Genomic DNA, 9,702 nt, shown 5'->3' with positions numbered 1-9,702 from the left:
ATGGGAACACATTGGACCATTCATTGTACAAGGTCAAATACTTTCACTAGAGGGGAGGCCACTCAACTACAGAAACTCCATTTAAACCTATTTTCATAATGTAATTAATACCCTCTCCTAGTTTAGAAAAAATAACTGGCATACTTCAGTGTATCCCTCATAATGTAATAGACCCAACTTGTGGCTGAAGCTTGATTCTCTTTGAATTATGGTGTGTTTGGGTTTGTACCCAAGTTCCCAACATCTTAGGCAAAGCTGTTAAACTATTTGGACACAAGCTCTCTCCTCTACCTAGCAAGAACTGGGTCCAGAGGGAGATAGACTGTTAGATTTGAGGGTGATGTGAAATTTCTTGTGATTGCTACAATTTTCTTAGTGTGAAAAAAGCAAATCATAGAATAACAGAGAATGAGGAAGGAGGTGTGGCCAGAAAGCTATCTGGAAGAACGGTGGAGTGAATGGACTTGGGAAGTGTAGTAGGATTGCCTTGATGGTACTGAGAGACCAGTTGGGGTCTGAAGTCATAGATTTCAAGTTATCCCAGTTAGGCAGCTGTATTTTTCTCCAAACATTCATCTCTAAGGGATAGGTATTGAGTTGAAGGAAAAGGAAGAAAAATCAGAGTTTGAGTTTTCCAGGGGAATTTGATGGTAAGAAGAGGGGTAGGGAGTTTATGGTCATGTGTATGGGAGCAGATATAATGAAAAACTTTCAAATCCAAGTTGTGTAACAACTAAAATAAGCACATGAAGATGATAGACGACACAAAGGTTAGGAGCAAGGCACTGCATCGAGGTGGGGGGTGGGGTGGGGAGCTGACCTAATAGCAGGGAGAGGGGAGTGAAAGCATAGGAGGGGATAGAGTGGAATAGTAATCAATAATCTCTAGGGTGTGCCCACTGAATGAGTGGTTAAAACAGGAGCAGATCAGGCACTGAGAGGTCACAGTGTCAAAAAGATCTGTGTGTACAACACTGGGAATATCTTTAGAAACTGGGGTGTGGAGTATGAATGTAAGCCAGGTGCACCATGGTTGGCATGACAGGAAAGGTTATGAATAGCCTGCTGCAATAAAGAGTGAGAGCAGGGCCAGGCACGATGGTTCATGCCTGTAATCCTAGCACTCTGGGAGGCTGAGGTGGGTGTATTACCTGAGCTCAGGAGTTTAAAGCCAGCCTAAGCAAGAGCCAGACCCTATCTCTGCTAAAAAAAAAAAATAGACAAACTATCTGGGCATAGTGGCATACACCTGCAGTCCCAGCTATTCAGGGGGTGCTGAAGCAAGAGGATTACTCATGACCAAGAGTTTGAGGTTGCTGTGAGCTATAACAACACAGCACTCTACCAGGGCATTAGAGTGAGACTCTGTCTCAAAAAAAAAAAAAAAAAAAAAGAAGAAGAAGAAGAAGAAGAAAGAAAGAAAGAAAGAAAAGAAAAAAGAGTGAGAGCAGAGGAGTTTGCATTGTTTTGGCGAAAGAAGGAGGCAGGACTAACAGTGATTCTGGGAGTGGCTACATTATATTTATCATCTCCTGGTCTAAAGTTATCTACATATGAGGCAAAAACAGCCAACACTTATCTTCAATAGCTCCTTTTGAAAATGTATTTGTGTAATATCTTTTGGAAGGATTACTATAAACAGTTTAAAAACACTGTGATATTTGAAGAAATACACTTTGATTATTTGCAGATTTGTTAAGTGGAAACTCGTTTTCTGGTTTGTTTCAGCCCCTAATATACATACTGGCATGAATTTTCAAGCATAAGACTGAATCTGTATCGTAAAGGTAGGAACCCATTTAAACAACTGTGCCAGGTGCTGTGGAATGTATGGATTTACTTATTTCCAATAGTCCCAAGCTTGGCTGCACATTGAAATCACCTAAAGAGCTTTAAAAAACACACCGATTCCTGCATCCTAAGCCCAGAGATTCAGATTGAGTTGGTCTAGAACAGTGGTTCTCAACCTCTGGGTTGTGACCCCTTTGAACTGTATTAAAGGTTCACAACATTAGGAAAGTTGAGAACCACTGGTCTACAGTATAGCTTGGGCATCCTGATTCTTCAAATCTCTCCAAGTCATTGTAATGCATAACCAAGGTTGAGACTAGTGAATGGTTCCTTCAGCAAATACATAATGAGGGAGGCCCCTTTTGCCATTGACTCTGATGACGTGAATGATCCATCTTGCTAAATTCACTAATGACATCGTTGCCTTTTCTGTGATGTGTAAGATGCTCATCCCTTTTCCCCTTTGTAGTAGTCTCTACTTGCTTGGTTTTTTCTTTTTAATTTTAGACTAATATGAGGGTACCAATGATTAGATTAAAATGTTTGTGTTTGATAGGTAAGGTCCCTGTTGTGGTTGTGCCCCTCACCCAGGAGGTGTGCCATGTACCCTTACATTGTGCCCATTTGGTGAGAGCACCCCGACACCCCTGCCTCCTCCCTTATGTGGAAGTTTCTAATACGTTATCTGCTATTTACGGCTTCGTCTCAAAAGGGTAATATATTTCAGAGTCAAACATTTGAACCCTCTTTTGAAAGAGAGGTCTCTCTACAAAAGCTATAAAGCAAAAGTAATAATTAGCCTGGAAAATCTACACAGCACATATTTGGGTATTAATAGCTCCTGAGCACAAGTCTGATTAATCATCCTACTTGAGATGAGGCAGAATTACTATAGATCTAGAAAACAGAAATTAGGAATGAGCCCACCGACTGCTTTCATGTAAGTCCAGAGTGCTAGATGTTGGCCTTTAAAAAAGAAGACTTATATTAATTTTATGAAATGTATTAAAGCAATTTCAGAGGGTAAATTCCATAACAGGATCTCCTCAGGAGAGCAGGAATGAAAACTGCATTGGAAAAGAAAATCATAAAATAAACAAGCATTCCTCCTAAGAGTTTTCACCCTCCCTAGTTTGTTATATACTGATAATAGAAAATAATAGTAGGTAGAAAATGACAGAGAATTAATGTGAAATTCTGATTTAGAGGAATGAAAATCCAGGTAACTTGATAATAAAACAATACATTCAAGTTCAAATACAGTAGTATTTTGGAATAAAATAGCCCCTGTACCTGAAAACTGAGAAAGTTTTTGCATCAACTGGTAAACTGGTATCTCCAATACATAGTAGAAGGGATGTATTTTTGTGTAATTTTTATCATCAAAGCATAACAGTTTGTGCACTCTTGGAAGAAAATCAACTACAGGGCAGTGACTGTGGCTCAGTGAGTAGGGCGCTGGCCCCATATACCAAGGGTGGTGAATTCAAAGCAGGCCCCAGCCAAACAACAACAACAAAAAAGAAAATCAACTACATTTATCAGCAAGGAAGCTCATAAATAAGATGGCTTGGGATACCAAACCACTCTCCAAATTACAACATGCTAATTTAAAGTGGAAGATGGCAACACTGTGGCGACTGCTCTGGTTCTACCTAGGAGACATGATGGATGGAAACCCAGGTGGAAGAAAAATAAAACAAGAAAGGGGAGTTTTAAATTTGCATATGCTGCTTGTCCTGCTGCCTCTGTTTGGGTCTGCAGAATTACATATTCCCATTGTCTAACTTGTTCTGATATTGCTGCCTGATGAAGCCATGGACCAAGACAAGATGCACTTTCCCGGTGCCCTGTGTGAGTTAACCTGATGATGGAACCTGTGGTTGATCCTACTGTGGCCTCCCTGTGTCCATGCTCTTCTGCAAATGCCCTCTGACTCTGACTCTAGATTTGGCAACAGTAGCAAACCTAAACAGAAGCTTGAAACCTGTTTGCCTGTTTTTAGCTTCTTCCCTTGGGCCCCTATTACACTGAAGAGAAAAGCCTGCTGAAAGGGTATTAAGAGATACGTTATCTCCCCCAAAACTTCTCCCACCAAGACCTGCCAGCTAACTGGAGACATACAAGTCTAGCCAAGATCAGTAGAACCACACAGCCGACTTGTAGATCCATATAGATAATAAAGCTGGTTGTTTAAGCCACCTTTTGAGGTATTATTCAGGAATAATTGCTGCCAGAGTGATCTGGATAGTCTATTACTTAGATTGTCCTCTCTGCCTCTGACATAACCTGAGTGGGTTGGGGCCAACAACTATAGGGAGTGGAGAATGGAAGTTAAGACTGAAGTAAACTAAAAGCTATGGTACTGTGGCTTCTACAAGACTGTATTCTGAACTGGATCCAAGCCCCGTAAGCTATAAACTAAGCCTATTTACCATAAGTTTGTGATCTTCAAAATGTAAGGTGATACTATTTATTCCTCCATAGACTAACAAAAGTTCATGTGATACTTCTACACTCATCATTTTCCTTTAACCATCTCAAGGCACTTCTTTCTAATTATATTAACTTGTATTAAGTAACAATTTTTAAAGATCTTCCTTTTCTTTTTTTTAGACAGAGTCTCACTTTCTTGCCCCCAGTAGAGTGCTGTGACATCATACATAGCTCACAGCAATCTCAAACTCCCAGGCTCAAGCAATCTTCCTGCCTCAGCCTCCCAAGTAGCTAGGACGACAGGCGCCCATCACAATGCCCGGCTAGTATTAGAGATGAGGGGTGGGGGTGGGTTCTCACTCTTGCTCAGGCTGGTCTCAAACTCCTGAACTGAAGCGATCCACCCACCTTGGCTCCCCTAGAATGGTGGGATTACAGGCGTGAGCCATCGGGCCTGGCTGACATCTTCCTATCTTCTCTTGTAAACAGAGATTTGATTTTCAACACTTCAGGGCATCTGAACCAATTGTACCGTATCATTTCTGCCCAAAGCATCTCCTGAATGTTGTTAGATAGCAAATACAACGTAATTAAACATACGCAGAATGTTTTCTTAGGTTGGCAAAATAGTCACATTCACACAGAAAAAAAATGCCAATGCACAAATGACAAATTTGTTATTATAGACGCCCAAAATTTGTTAGAGGCGGCAGGTTTAACCTTCTGACATAGCTGATGAACTTTTCTTCCAACTGAGAATGGTCAATATTATTTTGAACCATTGCTGTGTTTCACTCACATTCTAAACCAGTGCTTCTCAACCTTCCTAATGCCACAACCCTTTAATACAGTTCCTCATGTTGTGGTGACCCCCAATCAGTAGCAACAAAAATAATTTTATGGTTGGGGGTCACCACAGCATGAGGAACTGTATTAAAGGGTCACAGCATTAGGAAATTTGAGAACCCCTGTAAATCTAAACCCATTTCTTTCTGTTGCTGAGATTCTCTTGGCCTTCAAACAGCTCTGGTTGTGTCTCTATTCAAAGTGGCCCAAGTTCTACTGCACACCTTATCACCAAGCAAATTTTTGGAAATCTTGCTACTCAAAGTGTGACCCATGGATCATCCACATCACAGACCTATTCAGGCCTTAATCATAATCTGCATTTGAATGAAAACCCAAAGCGATTACTTTTCACTTTATTTTCCCAGTAGCTTTTGTTTAGTCTTTTACACTTAGCTATAAATGGGGACTACTGCAGTGGAATTGCTATTTTCAGCAGTTAGACAGCCAGTCTTAAACAGAACAGGGGAAGAAACTACTTCACATGGTATACCCACAGAAGCAGGCATTGAGGAGGAATTCAATACCAGCTTCTTGAGCCCAGTGATGTTAGGAATCACCCACCTCACACACCCTCTTCCGCCTCTTGCACGCTATCAGAATGGGCTACCTCTCTCTTCATAAACCTGCTGGATAGTGAGAGGTATCAATTATAACAGTAACATTTTATCCGACATTTACATGGTTTTCTTTCTCTACCAGGCAACACACATCTTAAGAACAGGTGCTGAATCTTATTCAACTTTTAAAAACTCCTGAAAGCCAAATATAGTGCCTGGTAATACAGTAGTATTCAACAGTACCCTTTTTTAAAGTTCATAATGAAAAGAATAAGTGGGTCACTGACTAGGTAACCGACTCACAAAATTTCAAATACACGCAAAAAAAAAAAAAAACTGACCTACTGCTTGTTTTAAAATTATAGTATATATTTTTACAGCCCTAGTTATTTCTCCTATAGTGCACTTCTTCTACTTGGTTGATTTTAATTATTACAGGAAAATACATTCTTTCTAAATAGTTTTTCTGCTTTATCATTTCCAATGTGTGTGTTTCTTTCTCCCAAGGCCCTGTCTTAATCATCTGAGACCCTAATAATTCCTTATAGCTTCTGGTACATAACATACACTCAAATATTTGTTGGATGAATGAGTTATTTTTAAACCACTTAGAGTTTGTCAACATGTTACAATTAATGGGGGAAAAGCTCCAATGCAAAACATTTTAATAAGTTGTCAAATATACAGTTATTAGAATTATCTAAATATCACTTATAAAAATCAGTATATCACATTAGATGATTCTATAAAGTAAAAACACAAAGCACACATTAACAATAACCCCTGCAGTCCAAGAACACCCCCCTCAATAGTACAAATTACAAATACATTTAAAAAAAAACCCTAAAGACATTTAGACATTTGAACCAAAGTAATTGTGACTAAATACATTCATTCAAGTACAATAAATTTAGCATTGCTGCTTATAGTCACTAGTAACACAATTTTAGGTGCAATTTCACATGCTTTCATAAATCTTCCAGTACAATTCCCATAGTAAAGTGTCTTTGTGCACACCATTTTCATTTATATGCAGGTGCATCATAGATCATATGTAAGACTATTTCACTTCATGAACTATTAATATATAAGTGAACACCAGGCCAAAATTTAACCCCAATGATGACACAATTTTCAAATTTTTAAAAATTCTTAAAAGCATAATACTGATTTGTTTAATTGTATGAGTTACTATTTCCATTTACCAGAGACTACTAAAGTAATGAGAATTTAAATATTAACTCAAAAAAATGAAGGCTCCAACTTTCCCAAAATATTATTTAAAATAACAATGTAACCATTCTAAGTCAGAAAGTCATTTCATATTTACTGTCAAATTTAAAATACCAGTGATTTGAAGATGGAGGCCTATGTGTACTAAATTGTAAAATACGACTAAAAATGTGCAGTTAATCTGCTTGGGAATATGTCATGGAATGTTTTCAAAGTGATGTTGTGTTTAACACTACTCTATGTGGACAGCCTAAGTAAGTGTACCTTTACCAGTAAAAGTGAAAAATTAAGGCTTTTTCATAATATTTATGATTACCCAAATTCAAAAGTCAAATAGAGATTACAATGCTGCAAAAGATTATATTTCTAACCTAACATATTGTCAGTTGCTTCAACTCAATTCTTACTATTTTACCTTTACCAAAAATCAAATGCTAATTGTCTTTATTATTTTCAAATGTAAATTTCTCTCTCTTAAGCTCCCAAGGCTTAGGGCCTTATCTGATTGGTTCATAACTGTATATTGGGGGGCTAAAAATGCTTGGCATATGGTATACACCCAATAAATACGTTTGCATGAACTAAGAAGCCTGACCTTCAAAGGCAACCTTACTTGTTTTCCCAAAGCAAATTGCTACCTCTTTAGATAACCAGATTGATAATTTTTAAAAAGAAATTGACGCCTCCTAGGCTATGAGAACATTACAGGATGTAATTAGATAACTGAGCCTACAAATGTATCAAATCAAGGTTAAAGGCACTGGATAAGGAAGAGAATTACAAAGCACTGTAAACAACTTTAAAAGTAAATCAAGTTTTAAAATACAAAATGCCAAACTTCTAAGAGAAAATGTCCTAAAATGATGACAATGATTTACAATAGTGGACATAATTTCTGTAATTTCACCCCCCAAACTCTTTCATTGCTCGGTTTTCTTTCACCCTGTCTTCTACAATATTTTAAACCCTAGAAACAAATGTTTTCAGGTACGTGAAACAAAAAAAATCCTGCAACTGAAAAAGCTAAAGAAATACCTTTTTCTTAAATGATGGTATAAATTTGACATATAGACCCCATAGACACAATATGAAGAACTTCATCTTGGAAATCATAAAATACTAAGTTACACTCAAAATTCAGAAAAATGTTCTTACTCCATTGAACACAGTCTAGAGCTCCACAAAAGCAAATTGTAGTGTAAGTACAATCTTTCCAGACACACAAAACAAAGAATATTGAGTTGAAATACCACAAACTCCATGTTAGAGCAATTTAATATACACATTTCCATAATTGTTTCTTGAAAAACTATTTAGATAAAATATTTAGCATTTATCATGGATTTTAATTTATTTGAATCTATGCAACTTCCATCCATATTAAAATATCAATTAATGTAAATACTTTATTATAAAACTATTATACAATTTAAACTTTTATTAGAGAAATGTATTATTCACATCCCCAATTTCTTAAAGTCCTTCTTGACTGAGTGTATTCCCTAAGAAATACACTAAAATCTTACTTAAGTTTCTTAGTGAGGAAAAACTAAGATAATCCTATTAATCCAAACTACCCCCTTATTATGCTTATTTCTTAAACATTTAACATACTCAGATACACTAGGTGAACAGTGATCCATCATCTCCCACAGTGGTAAATTTCAGCATAATCTCAAATGACTGGACTATAATTGTAAAATAGTCACACATAGATTACATAAACAGATACTTATTCTGTTACATGTAAGCTTACTTATAAAGTAACATAAAATGAGCATTGGATAACAGTGATAAAAAATGTAAACACAGAATTAAATGTTAATCCCTTCCCTGAAAAACAAAAGATAAAAGCGCTTGTTTTATTAAAATAAAAAACATGATCTAATATTATATCAAAAAGACACTGATTTTACAAAACTTATTTCCAAATACAAAAAAGAAAATCTGGAACAGTTAATTCAGACTTTAATGAGCTAAAATGTGCAAAAAAAATCTGATAATACTTATTAAATTCATTGTACATAAGCTAATACCATCTCACACAAAAAAAGCCTCCTCTCTTAAGATTCAAAATAGTGTTTAATTATCTGAGCTTAGAATTTATTGAACCATTATCCAAATAACAACAACAAAGTCCATATTGTAAAAGAAAAAAAGTAAAACTAAAATTTTTCTGTCAATTGTGACTTGAAATTTATCCCCCTCCAATCAAAAAAAAAAAATAGCCAATACTCCTACGGACAGTGGAAAAAAAATACAAAGTCACTCCAATTCTCATACTCATTTTAAATGAAAAATTAAAAGCAATCAAACTGTGCTGTAACAAAATGCACATGAATTTTAAAGTTATTCTGGTTTAACAGATTTACTAATTCTACTAAAATTACTAATTCTGTAATTAGTAATTACAGAATTCACAGAGCATCTCGTACTTCTGTTTGGACTCAGGCAGTTGCAAAGTATCCCCAGACAGGGTTGGGAAGGTAAGATAAAATACAAAATTGTGATGTTTTTCTCCACACCACATCAGATTTAGAAGTTTAGTTTCTAACTCTACAAGAAAAAGAAGAGGAAAAAAATCTGATAAACCACAAGTCCCAAACAACACTTTCCAGGAATATGGAAAAACTGTTAAACTACTTAGAAATATAAGTAAATCAAAGTGCAAGTAATGACAGCATTAAGACCAAATGTATTTAAAAATTCAATTTCAAAGTTTTAAATGTTTTCAATGGCAAATAACTAGTTATTTTTGTAAAGGTGGTGGGTATGAAACAAAGATAAAACTTAGAAATCTAATTTTTCCAGGAAAAGTAACATTGTCCCTGCCCCC

The sequence above is a fragment of the Otolemur garnettii genome, unplaced genomic scaffold, assembly GCF_000181295.1.
Source record: "Otolemur garnettii isolate 467f Iridium unplaced genomic scaffold, OtoGar3 scaffold00008, whole genome shotgun sequence".
In the NCBI taxonomy this organism is placed as follows: Eukaryota; Metazoa; Chordata; class Mammalia; order Primates; family Galagidae; genus Otolemur; species Otolemur garnettii.
Note: the sequence above shows the minus strand (reverse complement) of the source record.